This window comes from Lathyrus oleraceus, chromosome 3 (genome assembly GCF_024323335.1).
Source record: "Lathyrus oleraceus cultivar Zhongwan6 chromosome 3, CAAS_Psat_ZW6_1.0, whole genome shotgun sequence".
NCBI classification, from domain to species: domain Eukaryota; kingdom Viridiplantae; phylum Streptophyta; class Magnoliopsida; order Fabales; family Fabaceae; genus Lathyrus; species Lathyrus oleraceus.
Window position 1 is genome coordinate 450,779,583 of NC_066581.1, and position 19,698 is coordinate 450,799,280.

Below are 19,698 nucleotides of genomic sequence, written 5' to 3' on the forward strand. Positions count from 1 at the left end.
ATGCTTCTATAAAAAGGACATGGAAAACCTGATTTGATACACAAGAAATACAGAGCGAACTATTTAGAGAGAATAAGGGTTTAAGTCTTGTGTGGTCGTGTAACTTGTAAGCCATTCAGTTCATCCATAGATGATTGAATTGGTCTGATTGTTGAGTTGTAATTTGTGACTCAAAGCTTTTAAGCCTGAGTGTGTGTCTATTTGATTGAAGCTGCTAAGTAAGATCAAGTGTGTGTCTTTGAAGAGTGTCTTCTTTTGACTGTAATTCTTGTTTATATCACTGGTGTGATTGAGGGGGAGTGAGATGGGATCTCATATCTAAGAGTTCTTAGATAGAAGTCACACGGGTAGCATTAGGTGAAAAAGACTGTAACTTATGTAGTTTACTGAGAGTCTTTGACCTGATTCTATTTTAGTGGATTTCCTTCCTGGCTTGGTAGCCCCTAGACGTAGGTGAGTTGCACCGAACTGGGTTAACAATTGCTTGTGTCTCTTGCATTATTGTTCTTTATCTTTATCCTGTTAGTATTATTCGGATATTAGTGTCATGACATTACCTTCGACATCTCATATCTGATACCAGAATTTCATGATTGAGCAAATCAGGGTGAAACCCTCATTAGATATCTCTTGGGAAGCACTCAAGGATCATAGGAAGATTTCCAATAGCCTTTACCTCTTCTCCAAGATTGATCCTCCAGAAGTTATGGCACATTATCTGCAGGATCTCGCAAGCCAAGGAACTGACATTTCAGAGTTCTCTGTGGACTGGCTGCCTGGGTGTCCACCCAACTTCATGAAGAGACAACGAGAACCTTCTAGGAAGTCGAAGAAGGCAAAGAAATTAAAACTGGGAGAAACCTTTGAGTCAAGACCTCCGGTCCCTCTAATCGAATCACCAAGTAAGTATATGCCTCATCCTTCTCGCTCTATCAATTTAAAGCAAATTGCTTCTTCTCTTCCTCAAACCACACCTATTTATACCCACTCTGAAACCTCACCCTCTACCACTAATCCCTCTGATACTCCAACCTCTAATCCACCATCACCATTGATTCAAATATGTAACCTCTCCACCACAACCTTACCAGTATCTGAAGCAGAAATGTTTAACGAACCTATCTCACCAACATCTTCCACACCTTCATCTTCACCCTACTACATCTTATCATCTGACTCAGAACCCTCTGACCCTCAATCTCCCACACTAGCTCAGCTTCAGGCACGTGCTTTTGCCTCACAACAACAACCTGAACCAGAAGCTAACACTCCACCACCTGAACAATAAATTCCACCACCATCCGAGAAACCACAAACACCACCTTCTGAACAACCACAAACACCACCATCTAAACAACCACCAAATCCACCACCTGAACAACCATAACAATACCTTCTGAAACCCCCATCATACCACCCTCTGAAAATGTTATCATCCCTACCTCTCAGACTCCTGCTGACACCACCCAAACACCACCAACATCTCTATTCCCCAACACTGAACTAGAACATACCTTCCCCACCCTGGAAGAAGCAATCTCTTTATTTGTTGACTCTTCAGTGGAGAAGATCATATATCTATCTGTAAACTCTAGTATTAGTGATGATCCCTCTACAGTGAGGATTCACTATAATAGAGTGACCAGATGGATGACCTCTGAAGCCTTTAAACTGAAAGGCATCTTTGAACAAGTTCGCAATGACTTCATCAGAGACGCTGGAGAAAGGCTACAGGCACGATTGGTCAGAGAGGCTGAGGAAAAGGACAGAAGAGAAGCAGAAGAGAAAGCTCGCCTGGAAGAAGAACAACGGGTTAGAGAAGCTGCGGAGAAAGCTGTTGCTGAAGCTGAGGCAAAAGCAAAAGCTGACACTGAAGAAGCAACACACATAGCTGCGGAAGAAGCTGCAACGGATAGCACTGATGCTCTGACTCAGGGGGAACAATCAAACTTTAGCTTCGCTTATCTAGTCCTGAAGACTCTAGAAGAGCTGCAGAAGGAGCAACAGATAGTGCAAGCAAGATTGGATCATCAGGACTCCATCAACAACAATATTCAGAACCTGCTGACTCAGCTGCTCCAAAGGATGCCTCCGCCTCTAAACCCTTAGGCACTTAGGCTTCTTCTGTTGTTTTTTTCTCATGTTTTCTGCTATGTATTTTGTGCTCTCTTTCTGGGTTGTTGCTTACGTGTACTTGTTTTTCTCATATATATGAACTCTTTTTTTGCCAATCTTTTGTCTTTTTGAGTCTGACAAAAATAGGGAGAACTAATACAACTCTGATGAAAATATATCTAAGCCTCTTGATACACTGCGCACATTAATATCTTAATATCTTATGAAAACTAAAGTTATACAGGATAACAACTAATGTACAAACTAGATTCCACACAAGGAAAGTCTGGTAAGAACTTCTGAGAAATCCTATGATACATCTCAGGGTGAGTCACCTCTCATCTAACTCTGAGATATTATTTTTTGATAATATTACTGTTTCATCATCACTCTGAATTTTTTTGTCATAATCAAAAAGTGGGAGATTGCAAGAACAAATCTAGTATCTACAATTTATATCTAAGATTTTGATGATAACAAAGGATGAAACAAAAATGGTACCCTAACAAAATTTATCTAAGTGTGCAGGACTCTAATCAAAGAAGTCAGATAGACATTCATCAGATACAGATACAAGTTCTGATTTACCACTTAGAAGATACGCAAGCAGAAGCTCTAACTCTGATTTAAAGGAAGCGTACAAAGCGTAAACAAAACAAGAGACATCAGACACTCTGAAGCGGAAGAACGCACTCTAGGATCTGAAGCTTTACACTCTGATGTAATCAATAGGAAGAAAGTCTAAAGATAGTCAGCTACAAGCAACTATCTGAAGATACACTTGCTGAATATAGACTCTGATATTTGAACCTTCTGGTTCAGAATCTTATTTCTAAAGACTTAGTTATGAAGACTTACACTTATGGAAATAATCTATTTCACGAATAAAGTTACAGCGCCCCAAACTGCTTTGGAAAGAACACATAGATTAAGGACATTAATCATCCATCATTGCCAGAAGATCCTATCATTTAATGGTCTTCTCATCACTCCTATATAAAGGATGGAACGCTTCACTAAGAAGACAATTGAAACACATGAGAATACAACACTACTTTCATATCCATTATTCATTCTCTTTCTCACACGAGTTGCTGCTCTAAAATGTGTGAACAATTCTTTTGCTTTTACCTTGTGTAATTTCTGCTTACCTAAAAGCACTAAGCACTACTGTAATTCTATTAATTTGTTGATTACTCCTCAAGTGACTTGTGAAGTCTGTAAACTTGAGAGGGATAAGAGATCTTTATCCTCTTAGACGATATTTTTGTAATCTTTCAAGATTAGTGGATTAAGTCCTTATTGAAGGTGAAATCACCTTGGCCGGGTGGATTGGAGTAGCTTTGATTTTCAAGCGAACCAGTATAAAAATTCAGTGTTAATATTACTTATTTTCGCGTGTGTCTCTTTTCCAAAAAGTTTTTATTATCGTTAAAATAATTCAAACCCCTCTTTCTTGTTTTTCTCTACCTTCATGGAGATCACTATGAGGCATGGTGAACGCCATAAGCTTTAGAAATGTGGTTTTTGTCTTATGGCTCTGAAAAAAGGCATAATGGTGGTTGTAAAATATTTTTAAAAGCTTCTGAGTGATAAATTGTTGCTTAATGGGACACATATCCTCAAAAATAATTAATCAATCAAAAAATAAAATGTGACGAACCAATAAAATAAAACATGAATATAAAATATATAGATAGAAAATGACATTAATAAAACTGAAATATTCGCTATGTTTTACACATAACATAATGAATAATTTATCGTTAGACACAATAGTACTTCTCTCCAGTTTTCCAGAAAGAGTGTAAGCTAAGATCATATAAAAATAACGAATAGTAGGGTTATGGATTTGGGTGGAGTTCCTTGAATCGGGTTCAGTGAGTGTTTCTCCAGAAATTCTACTCCATATATAGTCAAGTTCACAAGCCATAAATGTATCCTCTTGTGCCATTGTGAAAATGTCGGGTACATTAGGAAATCCTAACAGGTATGCCATCTCACGATGATTAAAATGATAAGTGTGCCCGAAAAGTCTAGATGATACTCGACCTCTATTGAATCCCATCCCTTGGTTAGGGTCATAGAAAAATGAGCTTATGAATTCTAGTGTTAGCTTATGGTAGGTTGCGAATTTCTTCCTAGTAAAGCCTTCCCACCCAAGTTGGTCGAACATAAAATTTATGCTCTCTCTTATACCTAGGGTAGCCATTGTAGGTCCATCAGTATATTTGGTCAGTGCCACCTCTCTCTGAAAAAGAGTTATAAAATGTTTCCTTTGTGCCACGTTTCTAAAAATAACAACCATGTTATCTATGTTCTCCATTCCTAAAGTTAGTATCAAGTTAGTAGCCTGAAAGGAGAAATGAAAAGAGTTAGTATTAATTAAAACAAGTAAACGGCGTATTGAAGGATTTGGGAAATTAGTAATTAGTAATTGTGGGTTGCCTCCCAAGTAGAGCTCTGTTTAATGTCGTAAGCACGACACAGATTAACAAATCATTAACTTGTTGAAAGAGTTGGCGGCTCGCCTAGCTTTAGACTAGTATAATAATCTTTATTGTTAACACAACGATAATGTTTCAGACGTTGTCCGCTCACGATAAATGCTTCATTAAATTTACCTTTTGTTCTATGGCTCCATTTTGAAACACTTTGGTAACTTCAAAAGGGCCGGACCATCTAGAATGTAATTTTCCGGGAAAAAGTCGTAGTCCAGAGTTAAATAGTAAGACTAAATCCCCTAGTTAAACTCTCTCCTTGATATACGTTTATCATGCCATTTTTCGTCTGTTCCTTATAGATTTTAGCATTCTCGTAGGCGTCCAATCTTAGTTCCTCGAGCTTATGTATATGTAAGACTCCTTTTTCACATGGGGTTGCATAATCCATGTTTAGGGCCTTAATGGACCAATAAGCTTTATGCTCTAATTCAACTAGAAGATGGCAAGACTTACCATATATTAGTTTAAATAGTATGGTTCATATGGGAGTCTTATAGGTTGTTCGATATTCCCATAGAGCTTCGTGAAGCTTGGAGAACCAATCCTTCCTAGAAGGCGTAACTATTTTGTCTGGTATTTGCTTAATTTCCCTATTGAAAATTTCAACCTGGCCACTTGTTTGTGGGTGGTAGGGTGTTGCTATTCGATGTCTAACTCCATATTTGAGCAATAATTACTCAAAGATTTTGGAAATGAAGTGGGAGCCTCCTTCATTAATGAAGATTTTTGGCACACCGAATTTAGGGAAGATTTGATTCTTAAAGAGCTTAATCACAAATCACGCGTCGTTTGTAGGTGAAGTTATTTCTTTGATCCATTTTGACACATAGTCAACGGCGACGAGTATGTATTTGTTACCAAAAGAGGATGGAAATGGGCCCATAAAGTCAATGCCCCACACATCGAAAACTTCTACTTCTAAGATACCTTTCAAAGGCATTTCATCGCGTCTAGAGATGTTTCCAGTATGTTGGCACCGGTGGTAACTTATAACCGCGGAGTGGACATCTTTCCATATTGTAAGACCCCAATTTTGACCCTAAGATCCCTCATGCAATTTCATCATAAGCATTAGCATTGGGATCATACATTGGCATCCTCCTTACCCCTCTTTCATTGGGTTTGTTTTGGGAGAGATCACCAAGCACTATGTGATTGTATCATACTTGTATATTATCATTTTACTAACCAAAATACCAAAAATATGTCTTTGTATTTGCCTAACTCATTTGTAGGTAGGGTATGATCTCCATTGATCTATCAAGTTCATATCTAGGGTTTAGGACCCTCATGACAAAGAGCACAACCATGAATTCATCCAAGAATGGTTGTGAGAAACATGTATGAGTTCCATTGATTCCTACATGTTATATTGATCAAGTTTTCTTCAAGAGTTTGAGGGTGATTTGCCCTGGAAACCCTAGTTTGACTGGGTATCTTGAGTAACTTCTCCAACAAGCTATCTAACCAATTGATCAAATCTCTCAAGGGAAACTTCAAACATTCATCATATTATTCATATATGATCTACCATGATCCAAATAGGTCCAAAGAATTGAAGGTTAGCAAGTTGGTTGATGGTAGTTGACTAGATGAATTCATCTGATCAAAATTGGGTCTCCCTAGACCCTATCTACTACAATTTTCACCATATGAAAATGATTCTAAGATAAACGTTACTCTAAATGAAATTCCAAACAACTTTCATGTTGAGACCTAGAGTAATTTTTTCTTGGAAAATCATTTTCTATGTTGAAACATTATAGGTCATTTTGTATAAACCCTAATTTGAAAGTCAACTTCCCAAGGCCATAACTTGCTCAATTTTTATGAGATGAAATATTTCCAAGTTGCATAATCAAATTCAAGATATCTACTTCAACTTTTATGTTTAGAGTGAAAGCAAATTCAACTTTTATGAGCATGTGATATGAGGTTACATTATAGATCATTTTTTACCTATACCATTGAACAAGTGATTTTTCCAAACTTCAAAAATGCATAACTCTATCATTCAAAATCCAAATGACATGAAATTGGTGACCATTTTGAAGGACTTTGAAATAGCTAAAACGTTTATAAAGACACTTTTTTCATTTGAAGCTCACATAAAAAGTTAAGCAAGGTGGAATATTGAGATATATGGCTTGATACTTAGAAAAAATTTCAACATGTTGAAATTTCCAAACTTCCACCTCAAATTTCTCCATGTTCCAAGCTCCAAAGGAAAACATGTTGAACATCAAACTTGTTCGCCTTGATCCAAGCTTTTCAAAGAACCTAAGTTCATGCATTTTGGATGAGGTTTTCTAGGTCTACGCATGGCTTTAACAGAGTTGCATCTTTGGAAAGAATCAAGCTTCAAAACTTCAGTTCCCTTTGCCTTGCCAATCAAGCTTCCATTCAGACTTCATTTGGAATGATTTTGGACCTTTTTTCATTGCATCATGGGCCTACACATGCTCATGCATGCGTGCCATCAACATTGCTAAAATTGGATAAAATTTGAAGTGTGCAAATATCATTCATTCGTGCTATAAATACATGCTCTCTGTGCTCATTTGAATCACACCTTGCGCGCCAGCTTTGCCCCCCATTAAAACCCTCACATTCTAAAGGAAAACCTGATAAATTTCAACTTGAAATTTCAGTTTGAATCTCAATTGTTGGAGTTTCAAGAACTCCAGGATCCAAAGCCTTGCAACCTCTCTAATCACTTCCTGCAAGCTTCTCATGTGTGATCAGATCGTGTTTGGAGCAAGCAACATCAAGAACTGCATAGCATTGAAGGTAATTTTCAGAAAACTTCATCTCTTCAATTCTCTGTTAATTCTACTCAATTCTCTTGGATCTTTCGTTGTCTAAAGTCCTACCAATATAGGCAAGAAGATTGAGTTGCTTAGAGGTCAAATCGAAGCAACTCAGTTGACACACCTCAAAATTCAACTCCTCATATATTTCTATATATGTGGAGTTAGTTAAAATTGTGGTCAGATTCGTGCTCTACGCCATTTTTTCTTTCAGATCATGTCCTCCTTTTTCATTTATGTGATTGTGATGACTGAACCAGTCCGGTGAGCCTTGCCTGAGAAGGTGACCGGAGGTCCAACGCTGGTGGTGTGCTGGACAGGTTCTGAGCCACATGATCATTCCAAAACGTTTTAATCTCACGCGTCCATTGTGAATACCAGGAGTGTCGATGAGTTGACTAGCGTGCATCATGGAACGCGCGTTCTAGGCCACTTGATCTGCCACCTCAATTAATGAGGGAGATCAAGTGGCTCTCGTTTTTTGCTATTTTCTGATTTTCATTTTGATCCTTTTATTTTCATTAATTCATATTAATTTTAATATTGATCCAAAAAATATGAGAGTTTCACCAAAACATTTCAAATAATTTTCTCTTGCATATTCTGAATTAAAATTATTTTTTGGATCATTATTAATATTTTTTGTGATTTTATTGATTTTATGATTATTTTAATTGTTTAAAAATACTTTTAAGTCTTTAAAAATTCTGAATTTTTTTCTCCAATGTCCTTTAACCTTGTTTGACCTATGATAAATCTCATGGCCATTTATTTGGTGTTTTGATGAGGTTTTAGGAATTTGACAAACCATATTTAATTTAAATGTCTTATTTTAGTATTTTTAATTTGAATAAATGCCAAATAATTTTGTTGACCAATTATGATGACTTGTTTGAGTTTGACTCTTGTTGTTGGGCTTTGGTCAAGGTTGATTTGACTTTGTCAAGTTAATATCATTGGATTTAGGGGATTGATGGAATGTACATTCCATCTCCCAAAATGAATGGATGATATTAATTTGGTAAAAGTCCTTCTTTAACCAATTTGAGTTTTGATCCATTTCCCTCCCTCTTCATCTCATTCCCCTTCTTTATGCATCCATTTCATTTGGCCTATGATATCTCAAAGTCCTAAGGCTAGTTGATTGAAAAATCAACATAAGTATGGATGAGATTAGGCCACCTCTTTTGCATATTATTTTTATGTGTGTTATGTTTCATGAGCATAGTCCATTATACTATGTCTCTAACATGCATTAACACCAAAATTCTATTGTCAGGCCTCAAATAGTTGTGACTTCTACATAAGTCCAATTATGATTGCTTAACATAGCGCTAAATTTGTGACACAAAAGGCATAGAATTCTAGTTAGTGAGATTGTAAGTCTCCCCTCTTTCATGGTATTATATGGAAACTTGGCCTTTCCTTCCTTTGGAAGATTTCTTGGCTCAAGGATCCATGCTTGTGATAAGTGGGTTGAGTGTTCTCCAAAGAATGACTTAAAAAATGAAAACCAAAAGCAAAATAATACTAACTTCTAATTTATTAACAACTAACTTTTAATTTCAAGCCATTTACTTCAATGTCATTTAATTCTAGCTTTATTCATTTGCCATTATTCATACCATTCTAATTGTTTATATTAATGCAATTTTCACTTTATCCATTTGGACCATATTGTGTGATATATCTTGTTTGTGTATACTTTGCTTGTTTGTGTGGTCTTTGACCATTAATGTACATAATAACAACAAAAACCCTAAAAAACTTTTGTGTGGACTGTTGGCTTGATCTTGGACAAATGGACTTAGAACTTAGACAACATTCCTATGCTAAAGGACTTGGCCAATGCCAACTTTCTGTGAAACCAAGTGCTTGCAATTTGAAACTTCATCTAATACATCATTCAAGATCCCTTTAAGTTCATCTGCAACATGATCATTGTAAAGCTGTTATTTTGAACTTGTGACTTATGGAATTCATCTGCTACATGGGTTAATTTGAAGAAGATCATGGAGTGGCTAAGCTTGGATGTGACTATCTTTATCTGATGCATTTTCTCTTCAAGATAATATAATTGTGTATTTGTGTGTTGCTTGATTCTAAATGTCCAAGGGAATTCTGGGTTTCTATTGACATTCTTGTCTATTGGATTGCTACCCATTGGTCAGGTCTTTTCAACTATTAACTTTTAATTTTGTGCATAGGATTAGTCTCTTCATATTCTCCCCATTTCTTTAATTTCAAAATCTCTACCTCCCTTTTCAAAATCTTCTTTGATTGAACTTATTTTGTTCTAAACTTTGACCACTTTGCAAAAAGATAGAAACTTTGGCTTTATGCCATTGCATTTTCAAACTTATTTTCTTAAATAAAATTTGTAAATAAACTTAACTATACTTGACTTAAACTTTCAGAAAAGCCCAAAAGAACTAACTCATTCAAACCATTTTTAGGCCTTTGTGCCTTTCAAACTTAATTTTTTGTTAAAAACAATGCATCCACTTTGTAAGTTGTATCACGAACTACGAGGTTTTGATCCCTCATTTTCATTTTGGTACGTAGGCACAAGTTCGAAGGTCTTGTCAAACACAAAAATATAATTAATGAATTCTTTTCTCATTCCCCCATTCTATTTGTTTGTGAATATCATTTTTTGTACCAAATACATATGCACACAAAAAGGGCTCCCTAGGAGTACCTAGGACACTTTGGGTGCTAACACCTTCCCTCTGTGTAACCAACCCCCTTACCTGTAATCTCTGACATTTTATTAGTTTTGATTTGAAAACTTCTTACTTTTTGGGTTTTGTTTGTACTTTTTCCCTTTTCCCTTGGAAACAATAAAAGCGCGGTGGCGACTCTTGTTATTTGATGTCTTTCTTATCCATGGCTTGATGATCATGAATTTAGCACTACACATAAATTAGGCCAGAAGAAGCAGGATTGTAAAAGTTTTGCACAAGTTTTCGAGGTGCTTGCATGCCCCCCATAGGGTGCGGCATGGAAATGATATATGATGTTGTCTACTTCTTCCTCTAGGACACAGCGATGGAAGATACCACTGACGCCTCTTTTAAATAGAAGGGGCTCATCCCAGTAGTAATGTTTCAAGTCATGGAAGAATTTCTTCTTCTGCTGGTAAGTTAGCTCTAGAGGAAGTACTCCAACCGCTAGGTAGTTGACAAAGTTGGCATACCATATCACTGCAGTTTTAGTAAGCATGACCTCCATAAGTTCATCAGTTTCTCCGTCATTATAGATTAAAGAGAATTCAGTTATGGTACCTTCGAATTGGGCTACAAGTCGATCATAAGGGAAATCATCGTTGATTGGTTGTTGCTCGATTTTCATATTCTCAAGTCTAGATAGGTGGTCAGCAACAACGTTCTCAGTGCCCTTGTTGTCTTTAATTTCTAAGTCGAATTCTTGCAAGATAAGAATCCATCTTAAGAGTCTTGGTTTGGCGTCTTTTTTATTTAATAAGTACCTAATCGCGGTGTGATCAATGTAGATAATTATTTTAGCTCCTACCAGGTAGGAAAGAAATTTATCTAACGCGAAAACGACGGCTAGAAGCTCTTTTTCTGTCGTGGTGTAGTTCATTTAGGCTTGGTCCAATGTTCTACTTGCGTAATAGATCGCATGAATATTTTTATCTGTTCTTTGTCCCAAGATCGCGCCTACGGCATAGTCACTAGCGTCACATTATCTCAAAAGGTTTGCTCCAATCAGGTGGTTGCATGATAGGCGCAATTATTAGGGCATTTTTCAATAACTCGAACGCCTCTAGACATTTTTCGTTAAAGACGAATTTTGCTTATTTCATTAACAAGTAGTTAGTGGTTTGGTTATTTCTCTAACAGTTTTCAGAGGTTGAAGGTTTTCTATAAATTCTATTTTTGCTTTGTCGACTTCAATCCCCTTATCGGACGTTGTGTGTCCAAGTACTATCCCTTGTCTAACCATGAAATGACATTTCTCCTAATTTAGCACAAGATTAACCTTTACACATCTATCAAGTACCATTTCTAGGTTTGTTAGACACCCTTCGAAACTCTGCCCACAAACGGAAAAATCATCCATAAATACTTCCATGATGTCTTCTACATAGTCAGCAAAATTTGACATCATGCACCTTTGAAATGTTGCGGGAGCGTTACAAAGTCCAAACGGCATTCTTCGGTAGGCAAATACACCATAAGGACATGTGAAAGTGGTCTTTTCTTGGTCATCAGGATGGATAGGAATTTGAAAGAATCCTGAGTAACCGTCCAAATAGAAAAAATGAGAATGTTTAGCTAATCGTTCCAGCATTTGATCGATAAAAGGCAAGGGAAAGTGGTCCTTGCAAGTGGCTTTATTTAATTTTCTGTAATCGATGAACATCCTTCATCCAGTTACTACACGTTTAGCTGCAGTCTCTCCCTATTCGTTATTGACAATCGTAACACCTCTTTTCTTGGGTATTACATGTACTGGGCTGACACATTTACTGTTAGATATAGGATATATAATACATGCCTCTAATAACTTCAACACTTTCTTTCTTACTACATCACTCATAATCGGGTTTAGTCGCCTCTAGTGTTCTCTAGAGGTTTTTCGAGTCTTCCTCCAGCATAATGTGATGCATGCACAGAGAAGGACCCATTCCTTTTAAGTATGAGATGGTGTAGCCTAAGACATTAGGGTATTTGCTTAAGACATGTAATAGTTTCTCAGTTTCTAGTTGTCCTAAATCAGCGTTGACTATAACTGGTTGCTGAAGCTCTGTGTCTAGGAACTCATACCTCAGATTTTTCGGTAGTACTTTAAGTTCTATATATGGTTTCTTCGGGCATGGAATAGGATTTGGAGTCAGTGTTAGACATTCCCTTAGAATGTCATCTACATATGGTTCTTTCCATTGGTCATCCTCAAGAATGGGTGGTGCTGGGATTTTTAGGATTTCAGTATCCTCGGATGGTTCCATTTTTATTTCTTTGATGCACTCATCAACGATGTCCATGAAACAACATGTGTCGTCTATGGTAGGTGCTTTTAGAAACTGCGATAAAATGGACTCAATTTTCTCCTCTCCCACTTCGAAAGTCATTTTTCCTTGTTTGACATCTATAATGGCACCGGCAGTGGCTAGGAAGGGTCTTCCTAAAATAATTGGGATGTTATAATCTTCTTTGATGTCCATTATTATGAAATCGGGAGGGATAAAGAACTGACTGACTTGGACGGGAATGTTCTCTAGCATTCCTATGGGATACTTAACAGAACAATCACCTAGTTGAAGCGACATTCTTGTTGGTCTTAATTCTCCCAATTTGAGTCTTTCGTGGATAGAAAGGGGCATCAAACTCACACTAGCTCCTAAATAACAGAGGGCTCTATCTATTACAAACTTCTCTATCACACAAGGTATGGAAAACCTTCCAGGATCTTTTAATTTAGGTGGCATGTTATTTTAAATGATAGCACTGCACTCTGCATTAAGTGTCACTGTCTCATCGTCCTCAATTTTCTTCTTGTTAGATAAGATTTCTTTTAGGAACTTAGCATATGAGAGCATATGTGTAATGGCTTCGGTGAAAGAGATGGTAATATTAAGTTATTTCAAGAGTTCAACAAATTTCCTAAATTGTCCTTCTGTTTTGGATTTAGCTAGTATTTGAGGGTAAGGTATTGGTGGCTTAAATGGTGGTGGAGGAACGTATGGTTTCGCTTTATCAACTTCCTCTTTGATTTCATCTTTTTCTACTAGTTTATCAAGTTGGTCATTTTTCTGAGCCATCGGCAGAATTTGTGTTCTGGGATCAACGGGTTCGTCTAACTCCGTCCCACTTTGCAATGTGATAGCATTAGCATGACCCTTCAGGTTAGGTTGTGGTTGATCAAGGAAAGCTCTAGTCGGGGCTGCAGTAGTTACTTGTTATTGGGATACTTGAGAATTTGGGTTTCCAACATTTTGTTATGAGTAGCCAAAGCATCTACTTTAGTTGCTAATTGTTTCACTAATTATGAGGTATGGATATTTTGGTTCATAAACTCCTTATTTTGTTGCGCTTGAGAAGAAACAAAGTTTTCCATCATTAACTCAAGGTTGAATTTTCTAGGTGCTTGAGGAGCGGCTTGAGGTGCGCGCTGACTTGGCTTCTGGTAACTAGGAGGTGGTTGATTTTGAGCATACAAGGCGTTGTTATTCTTATAGTAGAAATTATGATGGTTTTTCCAACCTTGGTTGTAAGTATTTGAGTACGGGTTTCCTTGAGCATAGCTTAACTGTTCAGGTGTGATGCCTGCTAGTAATTGGCATTCAAAAATGTTGTGTCTAGGTACTCCACATAAGTCACAGCTTAGGGCTACGGCAGCCACAGTGGTCGCGGGAGTTACGATCAAAGTTTCAATCTTTTGAGTCAGGGCGTCTACCTTAGCTATAACATGATCTATGCCACTGACTTCGTACATACCTCCTTTTGGTTGAGGTTTCTCTGCAGAAGTGTGCTCTCCTCCCCACTGGTAGTGATTTTGTGCCATATTTTCTATAAGTTGATAAGTCTTTTCATATGGTTTATCCATTATAGTGCCTCCAACTACAGCGTCTAGGTTTAATTTGGTGTTATAGGAGATACCACCATAGAAGGTGTGTATAATTATCCATGGTTCAAGCCCATGATGCGGGTAAATCCTTAGCATGTCCTTATATCTCTCTCTCACGCTTCGAAAAGTGATTCGTTGTCTTTTTGCCTAAATCTGTTGATTTGGCTTCTTAGCATAGTCGTTTTACTAGGTGGGAAATATCTAGCTAATAAAACCTTTTTAATTCGTCCCATGTAGTTATGGAATTGTACGGTAAAGACTGGAGCCAAGCTCTAGTTCTATCTCTTAAAGAAAAGGGAAAAAGACGTAAGCGTATCACCTCAGGATTAACACCATTAGCTTCCACTATATCTAAATATTGCATAAGCACTAACATATGGCAATTTGGGTCATCTGTAGGGCTGCCAGAGAATTTGTTTTGCTGTATAGCTTGTAACAACGAAGGTTTCAACTCGAAATTGTTTCGGTCTATGGCAGGGGCAACAATGTTGTTGTGTGGTTCCTCCTAAGATGGGTCAGCATAGTCCCTTAAAAGACGGATAGTAGGGGAAGCTGATCGGTCACCATTTTTACTATATTTTCATCACTTATTTGACAAGAAGAGAAGGACTCTAAAGTACTTTGTTCGTATTATGCTACCTTTCGAGTCAGTTTTAGTTTCTGTAAGTTATTTGCGTGTTTTATCATTTTTGAGGATTTATTTCGTGTTTTCAAAATTTTATGCTTTGGTTGTCTATTTTGATTTTCTTCAGGTCCAAGTAGAAAACCCAAATGACTCAGTGCAATAAAGTTGAGAAATCTGGCGTTTGAGGATGGAAATTGCCAAGTTACAGGGGGCCTGCCACGACCACCCATGTCACCTAACACGGGTCGTGGCAGGATGATGGTCTTAACAAGTTTCAGGAGAATGGAAACAATGGTGCAACATGGCCACCTGTGTCAGATGACACAGGAAGTGTCATTCTACCTTAGCTCAAAGCAGGAGAAGGCAACAACCAGTGGCGCAACACGACCACTTGTGTCAGCTGACACAGGCCATCTTGGCCCATGCGCTGATTCTTTCTACTCTTGTGTTTTTTCTCAAGACTTGAGAGGAAAGGGTATTATGGGGATTTCCAACCAATACTAATGGATTTTCACTATTTAGAAAAGTTTTTACGATGAATTAGGGGACTTTTTGGTTATACGAAATAGAGCACGAAGAATAGTGATCCGATAAAGAATTAGGGAAGTCAAGGAATTCGGAGAGCAGAAGATTTTCATGAGCAGACGCAATTGAAGATCCAAGTTATCCAATCACTTGTAATGTCTAGCTTTTATCTTGAATCTATTTTGAACAATATGTGTAGTTAAACCCCCCAATGCTAGGGGGTGTCCATAATTTATATATGTAATGACTTTGAGTTTGCGATTGCTATGACAATATTATTTTTCATAATTACGATAATCTTTTGATATGTGTAAAGCTTTCTCTTTCAGATCAATCGAGATTGATGTATGATTATCGATTAGGCTAGATCGTCATTGATGGGGTATTCATAAGATTACTCTGCAATAGATATCACTTAGGACTAAGGATACCCTGTATGAACCAGATTATTCTCGATATATTAAGGCTTAATTTCAGCGATAATGTTATATGGACATAGAGATTAGGGTAGAACAATTAAATATTTTCTCACCAAGGCCTTGGGAGAAAATACCCTTGAGAACTGGTAGTAATTAATTGATATTTATTGATGCAATAGTAACTCCGAGTTGTTACAGGGACAAATTATACATCTCCCTGGCATGTCCATTTTTCCTTAAAAACCTTGTTTTATAGTATTTTTTATTTTATTTGCCCTCATTTTTATAAGTTTGAATCTAAAATCTCAATACTAGTTTTTGTTTAATTGAACAATTCTTTGAACTTGATATTAACACGCAGTCCTTGAGATCCACATTCGGGGAATTTCCCCTTTATTACTACAAAAGGAAAAATAGTACGCTTGCTATTTTCCTATCAAGTTTTTAGCACCGTTGTCGGGGACTGCCAAAATATAGACTTTAATTCTAGTTCAATTAAAATTTTGTTGCTCTGCAATAAAATTATTTTTCTATCGTTTATATAATTTCATTCACTAATTTGTCTAATCTGTTTATACGAGGAGATCCCTCAGCTGAATTTCTTTTTGACACAGAAATCGAGAGAACCCTTCACTAGAGACTCAGACAAGCTAGATTGGCTAGACTGAATTCCGAAGAGGAAGTTCCCTTCATTCACTCATATTCAGACTCAGAAACAAAAACAATGGTTAAAGCTCCTCCTCATTCACCTATAGAAAGGCTCTTTGGTGACTATGGAGGTGCAAATGCACCGGATGATCGATTAACAATTGTCAACCATCCGGTGAATGTGACTAATTTCCAACTGCATCCTAGCATAATCAATCAACTTGAAATAAAACCTTTCACCGGAAAGGTGAATGAAGATGCAAACAAGCACTTGCAGAGATTTTTGACCATGAGTACTACTTTGAAAACTGATGGTCATACTGATGAAGCAAAGAAGTTAAGAATGTTTCCGTTCACTTTAGTTTAAGAGGCTGAAGAATGGTTTTATTCTCTCCTAGCCAACGACATTATATCATGGGAAGAGATGGAAAAGGCTTTCTTAAATGAGTATTTTCCAACATCGATATTTCTAAGAAAAAGTTATGAAATCTTGAACTTCAAACAGAAGGAGGGTGAGTCTTTGGGAGATGCCTACAAAATATTCAAAAGGATCCTAGTAGCTTGCCCAACTCATAATATGGATCAAACTCAACAGATGCAGATGTTTGTTAATGGTCTCAAAATAAAGACAAAACAGTTGATTGATACAACAGTCGGTGGCTCAACCAATTTCTCAACAGCCACCGATATTAAAAAGATCATTGAAGCAATAGCTTTAAACGAGCATCTGGAGTTGCACGATATGTGTACGAACAAACCTGAGGAAGTTATTGATCTGAAGTTGGAAACTAATAAAATCCGGTTGGAAGATGCAGTAGCTACTGAAGTGCAAAAGAAGTTGAAAGATATGAATATAGGTACTCAACAGGTAGCTCAAATACAACTTGCTGAGACCATCACTTGTGAGATTTGTAATGGACCTCACCATACTGTGTATTTATTTGCAACTCCTTAACAAATTGAGGAGATCAAATTTTTGAAGAAGAATAATCCCTACTCCAACACTTACAATCCAGGTTGGAAGAATCATCCAAACTTCTCCTGGAAAGATTGGAGGGGGAATGTTCCACAACAGGGTCAAGGTCAATATCAGACTCAATATCAACAATAGCAGCAACAGCAAGCTCCAAAGAAAGCAGACTGGAAAAATGGTCGCTCACAATATTCAATTCCAAGAAGAGACTAGAAACAATCAGAAAAACACCACGGCCTCTATAAAAAATCTTGAAGTTCAGATGGGTCAAATAGCACAACAATTGGCCTCAAGTTCTCAAGCTCCATGTACCTTGCCTAGTGGCACCATGAGAAATCCCCGTGAGCATAATAATGTTAACACTATGGTGACCAGAAGTGGTAAGTCTACTGAGAAACCAGAAGAAAAAATTGCATACGAAAATGGGTTGTTGGAAGTCGGGTTAGAAATCAAAGAACCGAATAAAACAAAGGAGGGTGTTGTGATAATGCATATAGTGGAGAAAGAGAAGGAAAAAACCTGCCAAGCCTATCATTAAACTTTCTTATCCTCCAAGACAAAAGAAGAAAGATCAACATGAGAAGAATTTTGAGAAGTTTTTGTAGATTTTTAAGAAACTTGAGATAAACATTCCATTTTCTGAAGCTCTAGAGCAGATGCCAATATATGCCAAATTCATGAAAGACATCATCTCTAAAAAGCGCTCCACAAATGTAGACCCTATCATCCTCACTGAAACTTGCAGTGTTATTCTCTAAGGTACGAAAATTCCTGTGAAAAAGAAAGATAGGGGTTCTGTTACTATTCCTTGCACTATTGGTGATAGAAAATTCAAGAAGGCTCTGATTGATTTGGGAGCTAGTGTGAGTTTCATGTCGCTGCTCATTTATAAAAAATCGGGCCTTGGCACTGTTCAAGACACTAGGATGACTCTTCAGTTTGTTGATCGCTCAGTTAGGCGACCTTATGGAATTGTGGAAGATGTTCTGGTAAAGATAGATAAATTTGTATTTTCGATTGAGTTTGTCATTCTTAAGATGCCTGAAGATGAGGAGATCCCTCTCATATTTGGCAGACCATTTTTAGAAACAGGAAGTTGTATGATAGACATAGAGGAAGGAACAATTATTCTCAAATTCTATGAGGAAGAATTGAAAATTGATGTTCGGAACACTATGCAATACAAAGATGATGTTTCCATGCGTCACACTATAGAGGTAATAGATCAAGTGATTGGTCAAGGAATTGAAATAAAAATACCAGAGTCACCCTCCTCTAGTTTGTTCTAAAATATTGAGGCCAATGTTTAGTTCAATCATGGGGGAGATTTAATTATGCTTTTGGTTTTTATGTTCTTTTTTTTATTTCCCTTTTTGTTTACTATTTTACATTGGTTTGTCTGTTATTGTTGGGTGTCATTTGTTGCATGTATTTCAGGTTCTTGGTTAGGTGATAACCATTAGTGGTAGTGGATGAAATGATCACTCGACTTACTATTTCTTGTTGTTGAATGATCCTCCCAAAAGTTGATACTGCTAAAGAAAAGGATCAGACGCAACTGTCTCAAACTTGACTAACATAGGATCCATGTGCATCCCGAGTTGAATAAGAAGCCGAACCATACTAGAGGTACTTTGGATTTTGTTAAGCTTTACCTAAAATGGTGAGCGCATAAAGGCCAAACACATTTTTCATCATGAGCGATAGTTCAGGTATGTCTTTATTACTCTGAGTTTGCATAAGTTCTCTTGGAATATCACTACATGTATACACATACTGAGGCACTTTGTTTGTGTTAAAAGCCTTGAGCCTTTCTAGCCATCCCTGTTAATATGATCCCTTGTTAACTTCGTTTGAGCCTATATCCTTTGTTTGTATATATCACCACATGAATGTAATTCGCAACCCAAACACTTCCTTACCCTGTTCAGAGAAAGTGTTATGTTCTTTAAGTTGTGTTCAATTCTAAGTTTGGGGTAGCCCCATAAGAAACTGAAAGTAAGGTGAGTGCGAAAAAAACGACCATCGAAAAAAAAAAGGAAACAAAAGAAAAGAGAAATTTGATGGAACGAAGAAAAGCACTCACCGAATGAGAAACACTCAGTTGGGTATAAAAATCAAAGACAAAAAGAACTGAGTAATGAAACTGAAAAAGAAAAAGAAGTGTAAATGATATGTTAGAACAAACACAACGAAAAGAATAATGGCATTGACTCTGAGCCCAAAACCATTTCTTTTTCCTTTGTTTGTGTTTACCCCACCGTAACCCAAGCCCTGTTACAACCCAAAAAGACCTCAAAAAGTGTATGTTGTGTCTAGGTGATATAAAATGAGAAGTTATTCAAATTTATAAATCGATATTGCATATTCTAAATTTTGAGTGTAAACACTTTAACGCAGGGAGAATTGGCGAGAGTGTGAAATAAGATGACAGGTGAAGCAGTAAGTCTATGGGGAAGTGAGGCGGAAAATCAATTGCGGAAAG